Here is a 22967-nt window from a genome sequence, read left to right on the forward strand (position 1 = left end):
ATCCCTAACATACATAGCCTCCGAAGATTACCTCCCCCCAAAAAAAATCACTGAGCTATGGAAGACTCACCGATGGAGGGAAATAGCTTGCAAAAGGAAAAGGAGAAAGGGAACTAATATTTACAGAAGGTCTTCTGCATGCCAGGCTCTGACACAAACACTCTGCACACTCTATTGCTGGGAGAGGAAACTTAGTGAGAATACTGAAGTAGAAAAATACTCCATCTCCCGTGTGGCTTTCTGCATGGCACAACGCAGGAGCTGCTTGAGGAGTTTCCACAGCAGGCACGATATCAAGTTAAGAGAAACCATGGACTACTGCCCTGGGTTCCTCGGGATCAATCTTTAGCCAACGTCCTGAGACAAGGTATACAGCGACTTCCTATTCTTTCCTGTCTCAACACAGCTCTGGTGCCCTCATCAGTCTTCTCTCTCTTTCAAGAGTTTGTATCAGCTTTTCCTGCTTTGCTCACAAGTAAAGATGGTTTCCTGAGCACAACTGATTCGTCCTAAAGCAACCATTTACACGGATACAGAGTTAGTTCTTCCCAGAGATGGAGGAGTCCTCAGGCAGTTGGATTCTTGGTTTGCAACCACAATTTCTCAAGCATTCCCAAAACAGGTAGACGGAGTCATTTCCCCAGTGTAGACCTCAATATATAATAATACTAAGGAACCTATAAAAATAATTTACAACAAAATTCTAACATGTACTAGTGAGCAAGAAGCACACAGAAATTGGAATGGAAAAATGGCAAGAGTGATGGAAAATAACTTTCTCTGTTCTGTGGGGAAAAAGTACAAAAATACTTTGCTGATTCCCCCATTTTAGTGTTTAAGGGGGAAACATAATCCCATTTTTACTATGTTTGCTGCCCCCTGTGAATTCTAATCTCTTATCTGTGCCTCCCAAAGTTTAGCAAAAGAGCTGACATAGTCAACATTTAATACATATGTCACAAAAATGAATGTCTGCTTATACTTGAGAGTATTATTAGGTGACAGGTATCACTAACAGGTTAAGAGATGCACCACTGACAGGGAATGAAAAGACTGAAAGAAGGTTAAAATCGCTCCATTCATGTAAAATGAGAGAGGGATTACAATTAGCGATGTAAGAACATTCCCTGGAGCTGGATGAGGAAGGGGCCCTGTCATTCTTTACACGCTGTTGCTATTCCCTTCTGATTAGGCGAACCAGTCTCTCCCATCTCCTCTTTTCCCCCAAGAAGCCCTGCCATCAGGGGTGGCGAGGTCAGGAGGGTAAACAAGAATAGCTTCTCTTCCAGCAACTGGAGAAAGATGAGGTGAAACAGGTGGGTGCCCTCTACCTCGGGAGGGAGGCATAACCACAGGACTATCTGGAAGCGTAAAATAATTTTACATGTTGTTACATAAATAGTATTTCACTAAAAACTGGGCATTTATGTCTTATTTCCACATTTCCCAAAGGAATAAGAATATAGGAAAAAAAACAGGAAAGTCAACTCTGAGAATCATTTTTGAAAATTCAGGAAAAACTTTATACAACAAATCACAGCAACGTAATTAAGTGACTTTTTTCACTTGATAATAAAGCACCCTTCATCTCTGCAGCTAATGAACACCAAGGAAAAAAATAAGATCTGTAGGAAAATGACAAGGAAGGTATCAATAATTGAAGACTTCAATAACTGCCCTGAGAGAGGGAAGCAATCTACCTAAAACCTCTCGTGGAGTCTTACATTTCAGAATCTTATGTCGTTACATATCTCATAACCAGAATTTAATCATCAACAAGGGTATATGATCAAGTTACTGGTAGAAATAAAAGGTCAAAGAGAGGAGATGAAAGGAACCTGCCTGAAGCCTAAGGGTATGACGGGGCTGGTAGTGCAGAAGGCCTGCAGTAGCTAAATATTCACCACCATCAAAAGTAAGAAGGCAGATCTGAGCCACATCATCTTCACACCGAAAGGAAACATCACAACTACCTACTCTGGCCTCCTCAAAATACCTTTAAAATATAGAAACAAAAATAAATAAATAAAATAACAAGAAAACTATATAGAGAAACACCTTCCCCACCCCCACACACTTTACCCTTCTGCTTTATATCCCCCCCCCCAACAGCACCTGTCATCTAACACACTGTGCATTTTATTTGTTTGCTTATTGTTTCCCTCTTCCATCAGAATATAAATTTCAGAAAGGGAGAGATTAGGGTCTGTTTTGTTCTGGTGAACACCCGAAGGCTAGAGCAGTAACTGTGCTAGATATCGACCTGACGAATGACCTAGAGCAAGAACCAACCAGCTAAGCTGCTCCTGATTTACTCACACAAAAAGCTCTTCACCCTGAATGGTGTGGCATCATCCAGTGAACTGAAGAGTTGCCTGTTCAATTCCCAGTCTGCCCCAGTTGTAGGCTTGATCCCAGGTAGGGGGCCGTCGATCAACGTTACCCTCTCGCACTGATGTTTCTCTTTCTCGCCATCTCTCTTCCTCTCTTTCTAAAAATCAATAAGCTATTTTTTCTTTCAAAGTTTTGCGATGATAATTCACTAGGTTTGATTTTACTTTTTTTTTTTAAGCTGCTAAATTTGGGGGATAATCCCTTACATAGAAAAATGTAACAAATATATTAAAAGTCCTCTGGCCTGAGTGTGTGCAGGTATGTGTATGTTGTGTGAATGGCATGTTCACAGTACTACGTGGGATGGATGACACACTGACCCTGATGGTCTGGAAATAACTGAGCAACCACACACATGCTCAATCACATACAGCACTCCTGGGGTCCCTAATCCTCAGTGTTCTTGTTTGTCATATTGAAGTGTAAGATACTACTTCTCTTCATTGCTGTTGTGATCTGTTGAAAATAGCCTTCCATGTATCACATGAGAAAACCAGTTTCATGTCTTTGTATCACACCATCTATGATAGGCCTTTCACTACGCATGGCTCAAGAAACTCTTGAAGAACAGCAAACTAGAAAATTAAAAATTAAATTAAAAAGATGTCTGGGCCACAAGTAACAGTACCCAAACATAGAACTGTGTAATGATGACCTGTATCTTTCTTCATTCCTATTCTATTTCCAAAAAAGACAAAGAATAACTCTAGCAGGAATCCCTTCCTCTGGCCCTAAGCCATTGCCTTCTTCAGCAGCTAAATATAGTTGTTGACTTTCTACTTCTCCTCAGAACTTGCATTTGATTTCTAGGTAATTTACTATCTTGTTAAATAAAAACCCAGCTCCAATTGTGTGTGTGTCCCAGCAGGAAGCACATATAAGCCAAGGCATACACACAAAAGGACAAAAGCAAAGAAAATAAAACCGGTGGTTACCAAAGTATTCTCCACCTTCTGGCATTTTGCATCTTCTGTCTCTGTCCTAGCTCAGGGTGTAAGTGAGAGCAGGAGATGGTCATTAAACAGTCTGAGGTCTAATTTCTGGGAAAAAGGTTCACTGAGTCCCAGCCTGGATGAGGACAGGACAATGAGATGAGGATCAGGTGAGGTTAAAACAAGATGGTGCTGAGGTTTACAGAGGAATTAGCTTCACCAGAAAGCCAGCCGTAGGCCGTGGAAATGGGAAAATTAACTTCTGCAGATCCCCCAAATCCCATAGCTATTTCCTCTAGGATTAAATGTTCCTATCATGGTACCAAGAACAACAAAAACCTAACATCAGAAGCATTGAAAAGTAAAAGTTATCATCAATTCCTCTGGCCTCGATTAAAAGGAAAGCAGTGTATCCGCAATGAAAGAAGTGGTTCCCGCTTCTATTCTGAAGGTACCTCCTGAGTGCTTACTGTCTCTCTGAAGGCCCTGGACCTGGGATGGCAGGACAGAGTGACAGTGCACATAGCCCCGCAACCACCAACAGCTCACTGCACAAGGGCCTCTTAACCTTTGAGGTCCCAGCTTCTTCAAAAATTATAGCTCTTCTCCCCAATATATACACATATAAGTAAATACATAATTTTGCTAACAATCTCAGGATATCTGTAAATCCTCAAGGTCAAGGATTTTAGGGTAAGCATTTCTTGATCTACTAGGAAAAAAGCATGCAGAATATTGTTTAATAAATTTACTAAATAATATAACATTAGATATTAACCTAACCTCTCTTCTAAGCAGAAAAAAAAAAACACCAAAAAAAAACCTTTACTCTTATCAAACACCAGATACTACAGAAGACAAAATACATTCATATAAAAGTAACATTTACTAAGATTTCTGGCATCACTGTTTACAGGTAATAATAACTGAACTGAAATGACATTTGCACGAAAGCTAAATTTGAAAGATCCACATTTTCAACCTCATCCTTATACGAGGTGCAGTTATTGTGTATGATTAATTCTGAATATAAAAATTTTTCTGTAGCTCCAAAATAGCAAGCTGAGCACTCCTCATTAGTTACAATGGTTTAAATAATTTTAGGCTTTGCTCTTAGTAGAAAACAGTTCGTGTGAATTTTTTTTTAAAAGCTCAGTTTCCCTACATACACTGTATTTATGCTGTCAAAAAGCAAATATAAATGACAAGTGCATTAGGCACCAGAGATTTTAAAAAATTCTTTCTCATCTCATTTCTGCAATGTCTTGCAGGAAACGTGTTCTCAGACCCAGGGCAGACCAGGTGCCTTAGGGTGGAGCATGGATGCCAAGAGGTGGTGTCAGGTGGGAGAAGTGAGGAATAATGAGAACAGAGAGACAGACTGACACCGTAGTGGTGAGGAGAGTTAGGACAGGGCTAGAAAACAGGAAAGAAAGAAATATACAGTGAAATGTTTCCAAGCTTCCAGCACAGTGCTGTCCAATGGAGTAGCCACTACCCACATGTGGCTATTCCAGTCTAAATTGATGGAACTGAAAACCCACTTGTACTAGCCTCTTTCTACGAGTTTAAAGGCCATCTATGCCTATGGCTGCCATACTGGAGATTGCAGAATACAGAATGTTTCTGTCATCTCAGAGAGTTCCATTGGACAGCTCTACTCAGGAAGTGAGAACCCAGGAAACACTGAGAATCTCATTAGTCCTGAACAGAAAGCACATAGGTTCAGAGGTGAACTCTTTTCAGCTAAGTTCTCCTACTTATAAAAGAACACAAATTGACACCAAGCAAATAGGAAACAGTTAAATTAAGAATTTTGAGCACAATGGATAAATGGCCCCACATCACATAATACGGCCCATAATACCAAAGATAACTTATACTGAATTTCTAATATGTATATATGCTCTTCAGAGAAAGAGTACTAAAATAATAAGGCATGCTTTAGCCTTGAAGAATTCAGTGGAGTAACAGAGAAAAAAATTATCTCTAGAAGAAAGACCTATTTATTTACATTTATGGCCCACATATTTTCCATAGTCACACATGAAGTCATGCTGCACATAGTCATAAGTATTGTGGAAAAGTCATACCATTACTGCAATGAGATATAATTTCGATTTCCATTCTCATATTATTTTTCCCAGAGATTCATTTCATTATATGCTTCCTAATTCCTTTTGGCTCATGACTGGAAATTAGGTCTACTTGAAAATATGACCTTTCTGGAAAGCTCCACTTTCTTCACCTGGAAAGTTAAAGGATTGGTCAAATCATCTAAGTTCATTTCTCCTTTTGGTCCTCTAAGTTCTATTATTGTATTTGTTGCTCGGAATGCTCTAAAAAAAAAATCCAAAAAAAGTTTGTAATTTGAGAATTTGGAGAATTTTAAGACTCACACAGGAACTATAGAAGAATTACAAAATATATGTGATTAAATAATCAAAGCAGGACAACAACTTTTCATAAAGAATGTACAGAAAAAAGCAAAGTTTGAGCCATAATTTTTCAAGAGATTTGGTAAAAAGGAAGGTGATGGCAAATGCTTGTATGGTGGAGTTATGCATCAGTTTATTATTTTTTGACAAGAAGGAAGTAAGCTATGAAATATATATTAAAGATACCAATTGTTTTCTATTACTATGTCAGTAACTTTCAAAATTATTTGACCACAAGTGATACTAAGATCTATATATATATAAAAGCCTAAGCAACCACTAAAACCGAACAACTAGAACGACCGGAATGACCAGTCGACCAGTTGCTACTATGTGCACTGACCACCAGGGGGCAGACGCTCAATGCAGGAACTTCCCCCTGGTGGTCAGTGCGCTCCCACAGCAGGAGTGCCGCTCAGCCAGAAGCAGGGCTCACAGCTGGTGAGCACAGCTGTGGCGGGAGCCTCTCCTGCCTCCTTGGCAGCGCTACCGGGCAGAGGCGATGGCGGCAATAGAAATAGCAGGGCCGGATGAGCAGCAGCGGAGCTGTGCCCGGCCCCAGCTGGGGCTCCTCCCCGGCTGCCTGCCGCTTCGGCACTGCTACATCCCCCCCAAGGGTCCCAGATTGCAAGAGGGCGCAGGCCAGGCTGAGGGACCCTACCCATGCACGAATTCGTGCACCAGGCCTCTAGTATTTTAGATAATTTTCCAGTAGGCATATACCTGAAACATTTCACAAGGCAATAATTTAGCCTTATTTCAATATGCATTTTTTAATATTCCCTATTATGATTTCATTTTTAACAAAGATATAATCATAACTCAATAAACTAAACCCATTAAATAAAACTAACAAAAAATAAACATATACTTTATGACCTATAATGGGTTCCAAGAAAAATAAGGGATAAGGGATAAGGGATATCCCTTGCCATAAGGGATTAAGAACTTCAGATGGTAGAAATTGGGAAATAAATGGTCTGCTTGAAGAAAGAGAATTATATGGAATTATATTTGTAAATATAGAACTAGAAAACACAGAATTAGACAACTCTGTGTATGTGTGTGTGTGGAGGGGTTGTGTATGCGTGTGTATGTGTGTGTGTAAGAGAGAGAAAGAGAGAGAGAGAGAGAGGGAGAAAAGAGGGGGGAGGAGAGAGAGAACACAGTTCGAGGGAGGTGTTTATTGAAAAATGTTATATGTGATTTCTAGGTTTGCCAGACAAGAGGAAACCACTTGTATTTGGTGAAAACAAAAGTCTGTAGCTCTGTAGAAAGTGAACCTGAAGACTTGTGGTACAGAAAATACTGTCTTAGAAAACCATCCATGGCTGCTTATGAAGCATAAAAAACATAAACATAATAAAATGACCTGAATATGATGGTAAGAAAGAGGGGGGGGGGGACTGTGGAGAACAGCAGGCCTTCCCAATGGGAACATAAGAATGAATTTCACATTTTTAAAAAGAGGGCCTTTAGAAACTGAATGACATAAGTACTAAAGAGAAGATGTCGTTGGGGAGGAGAAAGAAGGAAGCTGATCGACAACCCAGTCCACAAACTACACTGGTTCCACCCGATCCACTTCTTTCCTAGTGAGGTAGAGCAGACCATGGCTCAACACCGAATAGAAAAGGGACGACCTCCATCCCCATGCCCAACACATCCAGATGCTGAGCCATCTGCAGGAGTTCTTCATTCAATGAATCAAATGCTGCCTATCTATCATGTACCAGGGACAAAGCTCATTAAGCACATCCTCTGACTTCAAGAAACCAGTCAAACGTCAGCTTCCTAGGTAAATAACTACAGCACAGAGTGATGTGCTAGGAGAGAGATACATACAATGTGCTAGAGAACAAGAGGGCCCTGTGAGTAGTTCCGCCCAGGTCAGCGAAGCTTCAAGGAAGACAAGGCAACATCAGGAAGCTTTTCCTTTAGGGCAACAATGCGTGCAAAGCAAGGACGCCTGGCATGAGTGGGGTGCAGAGGGATGGATGGTGAAGACAGTGGGGCCGCAGTGTGAGGGCTGGGAGAGAGATGGAGAGGGAGGGAGCCGCCGCTGGATAAGAAGGGAAGACCGGCTTGTGAGGGGTCCTGTACACAGTGCTGACAAGGGCAAGCTGCGTCTTGAAAACAATGGGGAACTGAACACTATTGAGCCAGGAAATAGAACAAATTAGTCGCACACCTTAGAAAGAAGACAGAGCAGCTGTGTAGGGGTGAACTGGACAGTGGAGGAAGCAGGAGAGGGGACCGTGAGGAAGGCTGTTGAGAAAGCAGTCTGTGTGAGGAAGGGGAAGAGCAGACAGGCAGATGTTTTTAAAGTAGAGTGACACATCTTTGTGCCTGAGGGGACAGAAGGCAACAGGGAACAGAAAGTCACAGATCCCTGGGGGGGGGGGGGCAGGGGGGTCCTTACCCTATGGGCTTCTCATGGGCAGCGCAGGTGTGGTGGGCTTAAGAAAAAAATAAGAAAATCATTCTTCAACAAGGTGTATTGAAGTTGTCTCTAGGATACCCTAATGGCTAAGTCAAGAAAGCGGGGATAAATCCAGCTGTGAGGAGCAGGGAAAGAAATCTGGTAGAAGCAACCCATTTGGGAGTTGGCAATACAGAAATAAGTAAAATGAGAGTATAGACAATGAAGAGGCCACCATTAGTCAGGAGCAGGATGACGAGAAGACTATAACCAGAGGAAAAGCTGAATCTGTTATATAAATATACTATATTCTTATTTATTTCAGAGGAAGGGAGAGAGAACAAGAGATAGAAACGTCAATGATGAGAGAGTCTTGATCAGCTTCCTCCTGCACACCCCCAACTGGGGACTGAGCCCGCAACCCAAGCATGTGCCCTGACCAGGAATCAAATCGTGACCTCCTGGTTCATAGGTCTACATTCAGCCACTGAGTTACACCAGCCAGGCTAAGCTGACTCTTTTTAATAAGAAAAGTTGGAAGAAAAAAAGGACAGAGTGGTTGGAAAGCAAATGCCATAGAGAAGGTGAGCTGAATGTTGTGCATATTTTTTCTTATTTTTTTTTCTGTGTATGTTTTAGAAATGAGCAGCTCTAACCTAGCCAAACAATAATGGAAGCAAATGCTACTACAGAGAGAAAAATTGATAAGTTTCCATCTCACTGGATGCTCTGGAACCAGGAATCAAGCGAACTCCCAAGAAAGGTGATGTAATTAAACTATCATGACACGTTAACTGCAACACCTTGTTCTATATGCAAACATCTGACAGATACACCCCAGTGGCTCTGCACATAACAGCTGTTCTGATCTTTGGATATTGCTAAGCTGCACCCAATGCTGCTTTATCATAAAGCATGTCACGAGGAAACTGAAGTGTTATTATGCAATTGTGCAACTCTCTGGGAGCTCCAAAATGCCTCTAAACAACAATTACTCGCCTGGGGCACATCCATGATGTTTTTCCATAAATGAAAACATAACTACTCCAATCATTTTCACAGGTAGGCTAGTGCCTACTTTAAGGCATTCGTGTAACTAGGTCTCACTAAAGACTTACTTGATTAAAGTTCCAATACCTATTTAGATTAGGATTTTGATAGCTGCTTCTACTGACACTATCTTGGAAATCTTAAGTCAACATTCTGTTCTAGCCCCTGTTTTTACTTCCTAAAATGTGTCCAAAAATACTGTTTTTACTTTTTTGAGGGTATATTTGGGTACATGAAATAAAATGGCATATTGTTATCCCATGTCTTTTTCCCTAAGAATTCAATTAAGCGAAAAGAAAAAAAAAAGTAGATAAGAATAAGGTATAAGTATTTTCATATGATAACCAGCTTCCAAAATCTACATTTTACTTAGAGACTTTGAAAGATATTTGTAATTTAGGCCACCCTGATCCTAACTGATTAATGTGAGGAAAATGACTGCCTTAACTAATGCTCAGAATCCCTTTAAATTACAACAGACGAGCAATCCGTCATCAGCAAATATGCTTATGTCAAATGCCCTTATAATGAGCTATCACATTTTCAAACATTTCCCTCCATTACCTCACCAGGAGATTAACACAGTGCTATAACCTACGGAGAGGAGAGGAATGAAACACTGGGACTCCTTTTCAATGAGCAAACTCCCCCACTCTGAAGAGAAGTGGGGAGGAATGTATAAATTGAGAAAAGAATTACCTATTTGTCTTCATCCATAGTTGACACCATCATCATTTGGCCTCTAAAACCAAGGATGTTTTAATTTGCTGGGAAGAATACATCTCTTCAGGGAGGAGATTTGGGGATTTGACTATGAATAACAACGAAGTGAGCAGAGTTTTCTCCATATGCAAAATCTAGCTCTAGCCTTTCAGTCCAAATGAGATTCTCAAAGTTGCAGGTGGAAGGCAAGGGATTCAATTTATTTATTCAAGTCCATATAGGCCTCCTTCATCCACATCAATCAGATGCACATATCCTCTCACTCAAATTAATATTAAGACAAAAGACCAAAAATAAAATATTCCCAGTTGTATTGGCCTGCTTGTAGCAACAACCCTAGGTTCAAAGACCAACCTCTGTTCACAGGCTGCTGGGCCCTGGCTGGAATGCTCTTCCAATAGGAAATTCAGGCACCACGGAGAGTCCTCTCGTCATTACCCCAACTCCTTTGGTAAATGCAAAACATTCTCTTGGCATTGGGCCTGCAATAAATCATTCAGGCTCATGCCAAAGCTGGAAACTCAGCATTTATTAATTTAAAATAAGTTCTGATCCCATTATCCCTTATGGACAATGACAATATTTCTCTAAGCTCATTATTTGCCTTCTGTTCCACAGAAAGCTGAGAGAAACCAACAACACAGCTGACCTTTGGTGGCTTCCTAATCATGACTGTTTCCCACAGGAGGAAAATTTTAAGAGTCCCAAAGCATTATGCAAGTCAGGCAGAGAGAGTGAGAAGCCAGCAAAGCAGACTTAGGATGAGAACCCCTCCCTACCAGCATGAAGTGACGTATAAATCAATAGAGAATGATTAAAACGCTGCTCTATGAAGGGCCTGCATAGTTAATACACGTTTCATTATGAAAAAAGAGCATTACAGTCAGGCCAAGTGCTTGGGCGTGCAGTATAACAGAAGCAAGACAAGCACCCAATTGTGTAAATATATAGAAGTCTAACTAAGCTAATCAACACCATCATTTCTTTAATTTCACTGAAACAAAGCTTCTTCAAACTATTTTATTTGTAATTTAAATGCTCACATTCACACACACACACACACACACACACAGTTCCTAAGGTACTCCACCATTTAATTGGCAGCCCTCCCCGTAAGAGCCCAGCATCAATAAAAACCATTCTATTCTCACTCAGATTGCAGCGCAAAATCCATAACTAAATATCCCTAATTGCATAATCATTGTATTCACTGGAATAAAACACACGTTTATCTTATCCTTCCTTTTCAATGGGTCAATTAAGTGCTGCTCCACGTCTTTCCCTTTTCCAAAAAGCAAATTGAAGAGCTAAATATGTTTTTGCTTCATTTAACTCCACTGAAAATATGGTATTGTATTTATAAAGCAGACAGAACAAAAACTACCAAATAGCAAATGGTACTGAAGAAAACCCAGGGACCACCGAACACTCAGCAATCCCCTCTCCTTCCTCCTCTCTTAGCTTACACCTCCATCCCCTCCACTTTATTCTTTAGAAAGTTATGTTTAGCATCTACTGGTGTAAATAAAGACATCATGGCATTCATTAAAGGAGCACTTTGCTAACCCCTTCCAAAATAAAACGAGGTTCCTTCAACCATTTTTCTACATTTTACTTAAAGGGAAGGGGAAAATTGGTCTCAGTAAAATTCTTCTGATGAAGATGTCCTCTGCTACCTATTTCCATAGACTTCTACCAGTAATTTCTTTGAGCTAAAGTCTTTCACTTTTCTATAAAAACCCATCTTGTATGTCCATGATTTTCCCATCATTTAAAGAAATTGTATATTAAAAAAATTTAAGTTTAATCACCCAAAATTCACTGGAAATCTATGCAAAGGACTACGCAAAGATATTCAAGATGATATGTAAATGTATGTCAATTAGGGGGCAGAAAGCCAGTACTGGTTAAAAGCTTTGCTCACACTAAGCATATTCAGAACCAAGGTCCTTCAGAAGCCACCTCTAGAAACATCTCAACTGGGATGTATTTTAGTATCTTTCTTCCTGAATTCAAATGCATCTTTATTTTTCATGGAAATTTATACTCTGGTAAAAATTCCCGCACACATCAACAGGAGAACTTTAATTTTAGCTTATTCTATCTATGAAGCACAGAAAGATTCCACATCTGTCCTAGTGCTAATTAAAGTGAAAGTATTTTGGTGCCAAAAACACATGAATGAGGAAAACGACAATAGCCATTTATTAGAAATGCTTCCTATGCAGTGGCATTATATCTCCCACGAATAGCTGAAAAACCTGAGTTATGCGGTCAGAGAAAACCAACAATGTTTTCATGAGTCCAACCAGAGTACCACAGGCAAGTATCATATTCCAGGACCCCAACTGCTGCCATTCTGAATCTAGATTTTAGCAACAAACAGAGTAGAAAAAGAAAGAGGACATCCCCTTTTCCCCCATCCCCTCCCCGCAAAAAATCCACATAAACAATGTTTCCAGCACAAGGAACCACCCTCTCAGCAGAGAGAACTTATGTAGGCAACTGGCAAGGACACACTGTGCGCACCTCTGTAACTGTCCTACTAAGGCGGTATCAGTTGATTTCACACACTATTTCCTCAAATGAATGTTTCCACAGTGCCCTGAACTTGGAAACAACACTTTTTACTGCCTCCTCCCTCTCCCCCTGCTCAGAGTGGAAGGCGTCTGGAGATATGAGACCACAAAGAACTGAGAGCTGGGGGGGGGGGGGGGATATCCTGTCTACTGAAGATAACCTGAAGAGATCTGTGTAGGTGTTTTCCATATTACGGGTCAGGGCCCATCAGTACAATCAATTTAGCAAGTCAAGGCCAGCATTTTAAAGACATTGAAGTAGAAGAAAAAATATCAGAGTATACTACATATAGTGAGGCAAAAAAAAAAATGGTTTATTAACCATTTGTTTCAGCAACATATTCTATTACCAGTTAGATGTATATTTGTCGCATGTGTACTAAGTTGTGATACAAAATGTATTTCTTACTGTAGGTTAGAAAAGGTACTTGACTCCTCTCACCTTTACGTGAAACTGCCAAGGTCTGCTGAGATTACTTCCTAAATATCCTGATCTCTATACCCCCAAATCCCGACCCCCTGTACACCACTTCCTAGGTCAACATCTCTCACCAGCACCATTAGAACAGCCTCCAAACAGATCTCCATTGTACTGTCATGTCTCCTTACATCAACCTCCACTCCTTTGCCAGAATGATCGATTCAATAGGCAGACCTGACCCTTTCAATCTGCAGCTTAAAAGTCTTCATTGCCTACAGAATCAAAGCAAAGCTCCCTCAGCATGGTGTGCAAGGCACCCCACAAACCAACCCCAAGCACCTTCCGAATTCATCTACAACTCCAGCCTCAATCACTACTCAGCAGGAACACCAAGCAGCTATCATGTCCTGTGTAACCTGCGGTCTCTCACCTCCGTACCTGTGGTCATGTGCTACTCTAGAACCGCACTCAGAGTCTTCCCGGAACCCTGTATGTGGTTATGTGACTCTCTGGGCTTCTGGCACCTGGCACACCCTGTCTGATCCCTTACCTCATGAAGATTAGATTTCCTGAATGCCTATCTCTTCCACTAGGGAAAGTTTTAATCTCCTTCCGCTAGGTCTTTACTCAAATGTCACCTTCTCAATGAGACCTGACCTGACCACCTTAATTAACTAAATTTTCAACCTACCATTGCTTCCCCACCCCTTTCCCAGCTCTCTCTATGGGCTCCTTTTTTTCTCCTTATCACCAACCACTTCCTAGCTTATATTTATGTATATATACATTTACATATATATTAGTTAAATGTAAACATATATTGCAGGGGTCCTCAAACTTTTTAAACAGGGGGCCAGTTCACTGTCCCTCAGACTGTTGGAGGGCCGGACTATAGTTTAAAAAAAAACTATGAACAAATTCCTATGCACACTGCACATATCTTACTTTGAAGTAAAAAAACAAATGTTTTCGGTGGGCCGCATGTGGCCCATGGGCCGTAGTTTGAGGACCCCTGATATATTATATATGTGCATATACATGTACAATGTTAGTAAATGTATGCATATTTTTAACTTAAATCTTGTTTAATGTCTGTCTCCACCAACGAGGAATGTCAGTTCCATTTCTGTTCTGTTTTATTCCTGCTATATTCCAGTACCTGACACAGAAGAGGCAATCAATAAATACTTGTTTAATGAATAAATGAGTGAATATCATCAAGATCAGAGGCTGCAAGTAATTCAACTTTGAGTCTCTAGCACATATCATTCATTGTCCTGCTGCAGAGCTGGTACACAATAACTGTTTGCATTTTAAGAACTGAGTTAAGAAGCTCACATATAACACATTCTAATTTTTGCCTTATACTTTCCTCCTTTTAGTAGACACAAGGACACAAAGACATAAGGCTCAACAGACCAATTAACCAAGCAAAAGGAAAGCAGAAATTTTAGAAGATCACTATATCTGTGTTATGGGCAGGCCATCTAAAATTTTTTTAGGTATCTGTTGTTTTTTGGAAGTGAATACTATTAATTTTCTATGAAGATATAAAGAGCTAATTTGCTATGACAATATAAAGAGCTTTGAATATCCACATTTTTAGCATTCATATTTGTTGACATTAGAACCATTAAAACTCTGCAGGCATTTGAAGCAAATGAATTATCTGGCATCTTATTTTCTGAAGGAAGGGGCTTTTACTTGATAACAAGTCATGGACACATCCAATATTTATAATCATTTTAAAAATCAGATTAAGAATGTAAAGAGAATGATAAAATATGCATATGTTCTTGAAGCTTAAAACTAAATCTCACATATGTACTACAGCAATTTCTGTTAAACACAAATTTGTAAACAATACTAGAACCCAACAAGAAATATGAAGCCATATAAAAAATATTTCTTCTGATCAAATAAAAGATTAATACAGATGCCCTAATAAGAAAAGTATATCACTTCATCCTGAAGATATAAATTAAACAAAACTGGCAGAAACTTAAAGAGAGAAAAAAAACTCTGTAAAAACACATGACTAGAAAAATACCAGTATTTCTTAAAAATGACATAATATTTCATTAAGCACAAGGAAGATTTAGGTGAAACTAAGAAGACAACCATTTTTCACTGTTCTCAAAAAAAAAACCACAATTGAACATTTAAAGAGAAGCAAATGGATGGTTGTAGCCTACAGAAGGACCATTTAAGATAACACTAGTTGAAAGGCTTTTACATTTCATAATACACAAATATAGCTGCCAGTTACTAAGTTAGAATGACCCACACCCAAATCCAGAACTCATCACTAACAGTCAAAAGTCCACCTGTATAGTTGACTATATCTGAGTTTAAAATGTGCTCTCACTGTGACATCTTGGTTAACCAGGAATACAGTTCAATACACAAAACCTGCCTATATTTTTGTGCTCCACATCTTATAAGCATATTTTTGAATCAACAACTTACAACCAAAATATGGAGAATTAAATATTGATGTAACTGTTGTAAAATGAAAGAGAAAAGAATGAATAAGAATTCTTTCCTCCACAAGGAAGAAAATTAATACCTTGCTTAGGAAGGTGTGTCAATGTGGAGTCACCATGTCGGATTGGAAATGAGAATAATTCCACTAAAAGGGACAATTTCATACTTTATATCCCTGAGTCAATCTTTCAAATATCTCTCTTGTTTCCCTCCAGCTCACCATCCCCAGAAATATCCTGACCATGTTATTTGGCAAAAGGAGAAGGCGGAGGTGTTCCACCAACTGCTTAGGGAAGACTATGCCTGGTGTAAATTTCACCAGCACCAAATGTTCTTCCTAAAGCATTTTCATTTTTTTAAGAGGAGACAAACTAAGAGATGTCAGCTTCATGAAGAATAATGTTTTAATATAAAAAGTGATTTGGTAGTGAGTAATTTGGTCTTTCCTCTTAAATGACCTGGTTAAGTGAGAAAAATAATATGTGATCTGATTTGAAAGAAGAAGAAACAATCAATTTGAGATCATTCTTGGGAAAAGTACACAAGGATCACCTCTGAAGAGATCCATTGTCCTATAGTCACAGAGCCACAAAGAAAGCTCAATGTTTTCCTAAGGGAATAACCACTTTCCTTTAATTTATCATATTCTTTACACTTCTCTTCAATATCCAAAATGAAAAATAATTAGCCTTTTTCATATCACTAAAGCTCTATGTAATTTCTGGAGAATTCTAGGAAGAAGTTCTCTGAAAAGGCAATGTCAGCAGAGCCATAGCCAAGCCTCCTGTCAGCCAATCAGCCTGCAGCACTGCCCTTTCTACAGTCATGAAACAAGCACAGATCTAGGCCCTTGCTCAGGACTTAATGGCAGAGCTAAAGTCAAGGATTCTAAAAACAGTCCTCATGGTTTTTCAGAATAACCATTTGACTAAGCAACAGGAAGAAGACACTTTAAGGACCTAAACATGGTTGACCAACATTCTGGACAAAGGCTTATCCATGAACTCACATGAGATTTCTGATTAAAAATGGTGTGTGTCTAAGTTGCTAGTGCTGTCTCTCCCAACTTCTCGCTAAAATGTCACTGAAGATGTAGAAAGGAGTGACTATTCCCAGCACCTCCAAAAACCAAGCCTGCTGCAAAATCACACCACTGCCAGAATCTGGAAAGTACCCACTGTAATAAGACAGAAATACACCCATGCTTCTGCTTTAGAGCGCACCCTCACTTCACTTCACTAATGGATTTCATTTTAAAAGGTGGGACAGTGCTTCATCATTTTTCTACCATGTCCCTGACGCAAGCACATCCTTTTCCACTAAAATATATAGCAGTTGTCCTATTCTCCACCCTAGGGAAGTAAGAAGGGCATTGCTCCCCGAACACCTTGTCCTTGCTACCACAACTATGACTGACTCCCTAAATGGTCATCTCTCTCCATTCAGAAAGAGACTATAAATACCAAAAAACTATTTAGAAACTCTAGACAATGAGTATGTTGAACATCAAAATTTATGAGCTGTGGCCAATATTTCTCACAGCAAAATCACAGCCCTTGTTCATCATGTGTTTGACAAATAATCATTGAGTTTCCTCCATGTGCTGAGCGCTATTCTATGTGCTTGGGACACATTAATGAAAAACAGAGACAAAGATCCCTGCCCTCCTAGAATTTACATTCTAATGAGGAAGTTAGGCAATAAATAAAAACAATAAGTTACAGAATTTGGTAGACAATAAAAGAGCAAGATAAATGGTGCTGGGAGTTGAGGGCAGGGGGCTGCAGTTTTAAATAGGGTGGTCAGCATAAGCCTCAAGGAGAAGATGGTGTTTGGAGAAAAGTTATGGGGTTGAGGGAACTAGCTTCCTGAATAGCTAGAGGAGAATTTCTAACAGAGGCTTGAAACAACCATAGCAGAGGTCCTGAGGCAACAGTAGGTCTGGCACATCCGAAGAACATCAAGGAAGCCAGGTGGTTGGAGTGGAGTGAGGGAGGGAAAAGTAGGAGTGGGTAAGGTCTGAGAAGAAAGAGAAGGTGAGTCATGTGTAAGGACTTTGGCATTCACTCTGCGATGTAGACCAACAGCAAAGCTTTGAGCGGAAAGGTGGGCTGGCCAACATTGTTGAAGGGTCACTTGGACTGAGCACAGACCAAAGGGGGCAGCAATGCAAGCAGGGAGACCACTTAGGAGATTACAGCAGTACAGTGAGAGACAGTGGTGACACAGACCAGTGTAGAGGCAGTAGAAAAGGTAAGAAGTAACCAGATTCTAGATGTATATGAAGGTAAAACCAAGAGAATTGTCCAATGACCTGGACATGGTATAAGAGAAAATAAACAATGAAGGATGGTTTCAGCATAGCATGAGCAACCAGAAAGATGCAGTAGCCATGTACTAAGATAGAGAAGACTGGAAATGGGTAAAAAGTTCAGATGGGACACACTAAGTTGGAGATGCCTATTAAACATTCAAGTAGAGATAAAGAGCAGGCAGTTGGACATGCTCCTCTGGAATGTGGGAGAGAGTTCAGGACTAGAGATATAAATGCAGGGACCATGAGTACTTAGATGGTAGCCACTGTAGAAGACAAAAGAGGAGGGCTACGAATATATATGCTCCAGCACTCCAACATTAAGAGGTCAGAGAACAAAGGAGGCACCAACAAAGGAGAGTGACAAGGAGCAACCTATATGGTTGTAAGGCAACCAAAAGTTTGAGGTGCCCTAGAGGCCAAGTGAAGACCACAAGAGGACAAAAGAGGAAGGACTGTGTTATATGAGGTCTGAAAAGTGGTCACCACTCTAGTTCAATGACCAGTGGAGGTTCTTGACAACCTCAACAAGAGTGGTTTCTATGGAGTGAGGGGATGAAAGCCTTATAAAGTAGGTTCAAGACAGACTAGAGAAAGATGAATTTGTGACCGTGAGTAGAAATAACTCGTTGGCATAGTCTGCTCAGTAGAGCAATAAAATTGTGGGTATCTGATATAAAAGTGAGAGCAAGAGAAAGTTTATAAGAGATGGAGCCATAAGAGCATGCTTGGTAAAGACAGGCATAATCTAGGAGAAGGAAAATCTGAGTTGTAAGAGAATATCTCGGTGGTTTCTATCTTTGAGATTAATTGACATATTGCATAAATTTAAGGTGTACAATGTATTGATTTGATAAGATCAGTACCATAGCATTAGATAATACCTCTATCACCTTACATAATTATCATTTCTTTTTGTGGTGAGAACAATTGAGATCCAGTCTCTGAGCAACTTTGAGGTATATAATGCAGTATTGTTTACTATAATCACTAGGCTGTACATTAGATCTCCAGGATTTATTTATCTACTAGTTTCAATTTTTTAAAATATATTTTTATTGATTTTTAGAGAGGCAGGAAAGGAGAGGGATAGAGAGATGGAAACATCGATGAGAGAGAACTTCATCAATCAGCTGCCTCCTGCACCCACCCTCCTGGGAATCAAGCCTGCAACCCGGGCATGTGCCTTGACTGGGAATCGAACCGGTGACCTCTTGGTTCCTGGGTTGACACTCAACCTCTGAGCCACACCAGCTGGGCTACTAGTTACAGTTTTATACCCTTAAACAGCGTCTCAAGACGCTACATGTTACCCCTTGTGGGGTAGTTTCTTTTGACCACACTAGAGGAGACAGGATGGGGGCACTTATAGAGGAACTGGCTTTAAACAGGAGCATGAATAGTTAACTATGACTATTTTATGAATAGCATGAATTGTTATCTATGCAATAAGCAGAAAGAGAGAAGACAGGGATGCAGATGTGGGGTTCAGACATGCGTCTGGGAATCTCCAGAAGCTCCCTTCTGACTGTTTCAATTTTCTCCCAATGTAGGAACCTGTTTATCAGCTAAGAGTGAAAATAGACGAGGTATGTTTAAAGCTTGAGGAGAGAGAAGGTCAGAAAATGTCACCTTGAAAAAAGGCATTTTCATTATTATTAATCAAAAAAATTAAATCATTCAACTCAATAAGCTTAAAAAAATCCCAATCAAATAAACCTAAGGGAAGCAAAAGGAAGAATTATTAAAAGATAAAAGCATGAAGGGATTAGAATATAAACAGTAGAACAGCTGGTTCTTTGAAAAGATCAATAAAATATACAAACGTCTTGCAAAGCTCATCAAGAAAGAGAAAATACAATTCACAACACTGGAAATAAAAAAAAATGGGATATGTATCGCCAAAGAGACAAAGGAAATTTAATACAAGTATAAGGGAATATATACAATTTTATGCTGAAAATTTGAAACACTAAATGAAATTATTCCTAAGAAAACATAAACTATCAAACTTGACTCCTGATGTAGACTGAACACTTCAATAGCAATACAGAAAGAGATGATATTGACAATGATTTTACAGGAAAACACTATAAAACCTTTAAGATAATTTTTACATACAATTTACAATGTTACATGGTATTTAAAAAAATCAAAGGAAGTTTCCCACTTCATTGTATAAAACTCAGTATAATGACATTAAAACTTCAAAAAATATGACAAGATAAATTCATCTTATTTATAAATAAAAATTCTAAAAAATTACCGAATCACACATAGCTAGAATGGATAATATAGTTAGGTGTAAAATTGCATTTGAAAAACTTTTTAAAATTATTCCTGATTTTAAAAAATGTAATAAATTCACATAAAAATATTTATTACTAACCAACTTCTGAGATTTTATTTCACAACTAGAGGCCCGGTGCACAAAAATTTGTGCACTCGGGGGGAAGAGGGGGTCCCTCAGCCCAGCCTGTGGCCTCTCGCAGTCTGGGACCCCTCAGGAGATAACGACCTGCTGGCTTAGGCCTGCTCCCGGGTGGCAGAGGGCAGGCCCAATCCCTAGGTGCAGCCCCTGGTCAGGCTCAGAGCAGGGCTGATTGGGGAGTTGGGGCGCCGCCCCCTGTCATGCACAGAGCAGGGCGATCGGGAGGTTGTGATGCCACCCCTAGTCACGCTCAGGGTAGGGCCAATTGGGGGGTTGGGGCACTGCCCCCTGTCACACTCAAGGCAGGGTCAATGGGGAGGTTTGGGCACCACCCCATCACGCACAGAGCAGGGCCAATCAGGGGGTTGGGCCGCTGCCCCCTATCACACACAGAGCAGGGCCCATCAGGGGGTTGGGGCGCTGCCCTCTATCACCCACAGAGCAGGGCCGATCAGGGGGTTGGGGCGCCACCACTCTCACACTCAGGGCAGGGCCGATGGGGAGGTTATGGCTCTACCCCGTCACACACAGAGCAGGGCCCGTGGGGCGGGGGGGGAGGGGGGTTGGGGCGCCGCACCCTGTCACACACAGAGCAGGGCCGATCAGGTGGTTAGGGAACTCCCCCCTATCAGGCACAGAGCAGGGCTGATCAGGGGGTTGGGGCACCTTCCCCTGTCACAAACAGAGCAGGGTGGATAGGGAGGTTGTGGCCCCGCCCCCTGTCACACACAGAGCCGCAGGGCGATCAGGGGGTTTGGGCGCTGCCCCCTGTCACGCTGATCCTGGTGCCGGGAGGCCTCGCGGCTCCGCTGATCCTGGTGCTGGGAGGCATATTACCCTTTTACTATATAGGATAGAGGCCTGGTGCACGGGTGGGTGCTGGCTGGTTTGCCCTGAAGGGTGTCCTGGATCAGGGTGGGGGTCCCCACTGGGGTGCCTGGCCAGCCTGGGTGAGAGGATGATGGCTGTTTGCAGCTGGTCACACACCCTTCAGGGTGGGGGTCCCCACTGGGGTGCCTGGCCAGTCTGGGTGAGGGGCTGAGGGCTGTTTTCAGGCTGGGGGTGACTGAAGCTCCCAACCGCTCCTTTTTTTCTTTTTTTCTTTTTAATTCTGGGCCAGCTTTAGCTTTGAGGCTTGGCTCCAGCTCTTAGGCCTCCGCTGCTGAAAGCAGGTTTCTGGCCTTTGTTTATCTTCAGTATTTGAAACAATGTTGCGATCCTGCTGGCTGAAGCCGGGCGGACTAAAGCAGGTTTCTGGGGTTTTGTTTAGCTTCTATATTTGTTACATAGTTGCTTAGAGTTGCAGCTCAGAGGCCTGCAGTGGCAGGCGGGGAACGTTGGAGTCCTCCATCACTGAAGCAAGCAAGCCTCATGTTAGTTTCAAGCTGCTTGGCTGCCGGCCGCCATCTTGGCTGGCAGTTAATTTGCATATCGCCCTGATTAGCCAATGGGAAGGGTAGCGGTCGTACGCTAATTACCATGTTTCTCTTTTATTAGGATGAACTACTGAAGGCCTGCCATTAACTTTAGAAACACATAGTAAGTGCTGAATAAACTTTAACTGCTATATTATTGGTAGTACTACATTAAAATGCAGATGTCTGTTCCTGACTCTGACACTTAATATTTCTATAAAAGTAACTCTTTCCTTTCCTCAGGGGAGGTAATAGCCCAAAGACTACAGCCAATGCATCAAAACACTTGAACATAAATTCAGGCAGGTTGATCACAAACCTTTCTGAAATGTAACACAAAACACAAACACTCTAAGAAAAAAAAATCTGCTTTAATTGCATTTTGTTCTGACAATGTAATAGATCTTGATGTTTGCCTAAATTCCAATGAATTAAGAATAGCCAATCCGTAAAACACTAAACAGTAAAGCAAGAATATTTCATCTCATTTTGTAAACAATTCAGGATAATGTGTAACCCATTAAACATTTGGTCTTAATGTTTGCTCAGCTGATAGTTTCCAAATAGGAAATTCTTCAGCTTAAGGAGAAAAAAAAAAAAACAACAGTTCAAAACTCTTGTTTTCCCTTTCCAGCTTTGCTTATTGGGAAGAAGGCTCATTAGGAGTTGAATTCATTACCCTCCAGAAAGAATTTAGTTGCATCCTTGATTGCAACTCTTGAGCTTTGAGAAACCTTTTTAAACCACCTACCACCGGGCAGTAACCACGGTGGTGTCCCTTGGTAATAATTAACCCTAATGCAAGGCAACTGTATGTCATCCACGGTGGCTGGATTCTTCGCTTTCCTAAAGGAAAATAGTTTCCAAAATAACATGCAGCTCACTTCTGTAACTCACTTCAACCATTTTATGTCTAAAATATCCTCTGCTTCTCCTCCAGGGAATTCAGGAAATTTGATATTTCTTTAAAAAAAAAAAATGCCAGGATATAACTGTAATTGGTGTAAACCACTAAAGGAAGAGGGAGTTCAGAGCCAAACAGTTAAGCATGTGAATATACACAAAGGTATTCCTACGAATAAGGTAAATGCACTCTTCCAAACTGCAAGGCTTCACTGAAGAACTCAACTGGAAGTCAAGCAAGAGTCACAGGAGAGAAACGGAGCAGCAGAGAGTGTAACCAAGAGGGAGCATGACATCACATGCAGGTTGCATACATACTGGACACGATGCAGATAAATTTGGGGAGATTAGGGATTAGTGAAAAGCCCAAACATTAATATTTCTTGAAACAACCCAATGTATTATTTTCAAACATACACAGCCACCCTGTAATGGATATATCTGAAGTTGTCCAACAA

General features: G+C 40.7%; 1 protein-coding gene across 4 annotated transcripts in view; it reads right to left on the bottom strand.

Annotated features, from left to right (window-relative positions):
- Positions 1–22967, bottom strand: part of MAST4 (microtubule associated serine/threonine kinase family member 4) — a 521544-nt gene that overhangs the window by 393810 nt on the left and 104767 nt on the right. The gene's annotated exons all lie outside the window — the stretch shown is intronic.

The sequence above is a fragment of the Myotis daubentonii genome, chromosome 4, assembly GCF_963259705.1.
Source record: "Myotis daubentonii chromosome 4, mMyoDau2.1, whole genome shotgun sequence".
NCBI classification, from domain to species: domain Eukaryota; kingdom Metazoa; phylum Chordata; class Mammalia; order Chiroptera; family Vespertilionidae; genus Myotis; species Myotis daubentonii.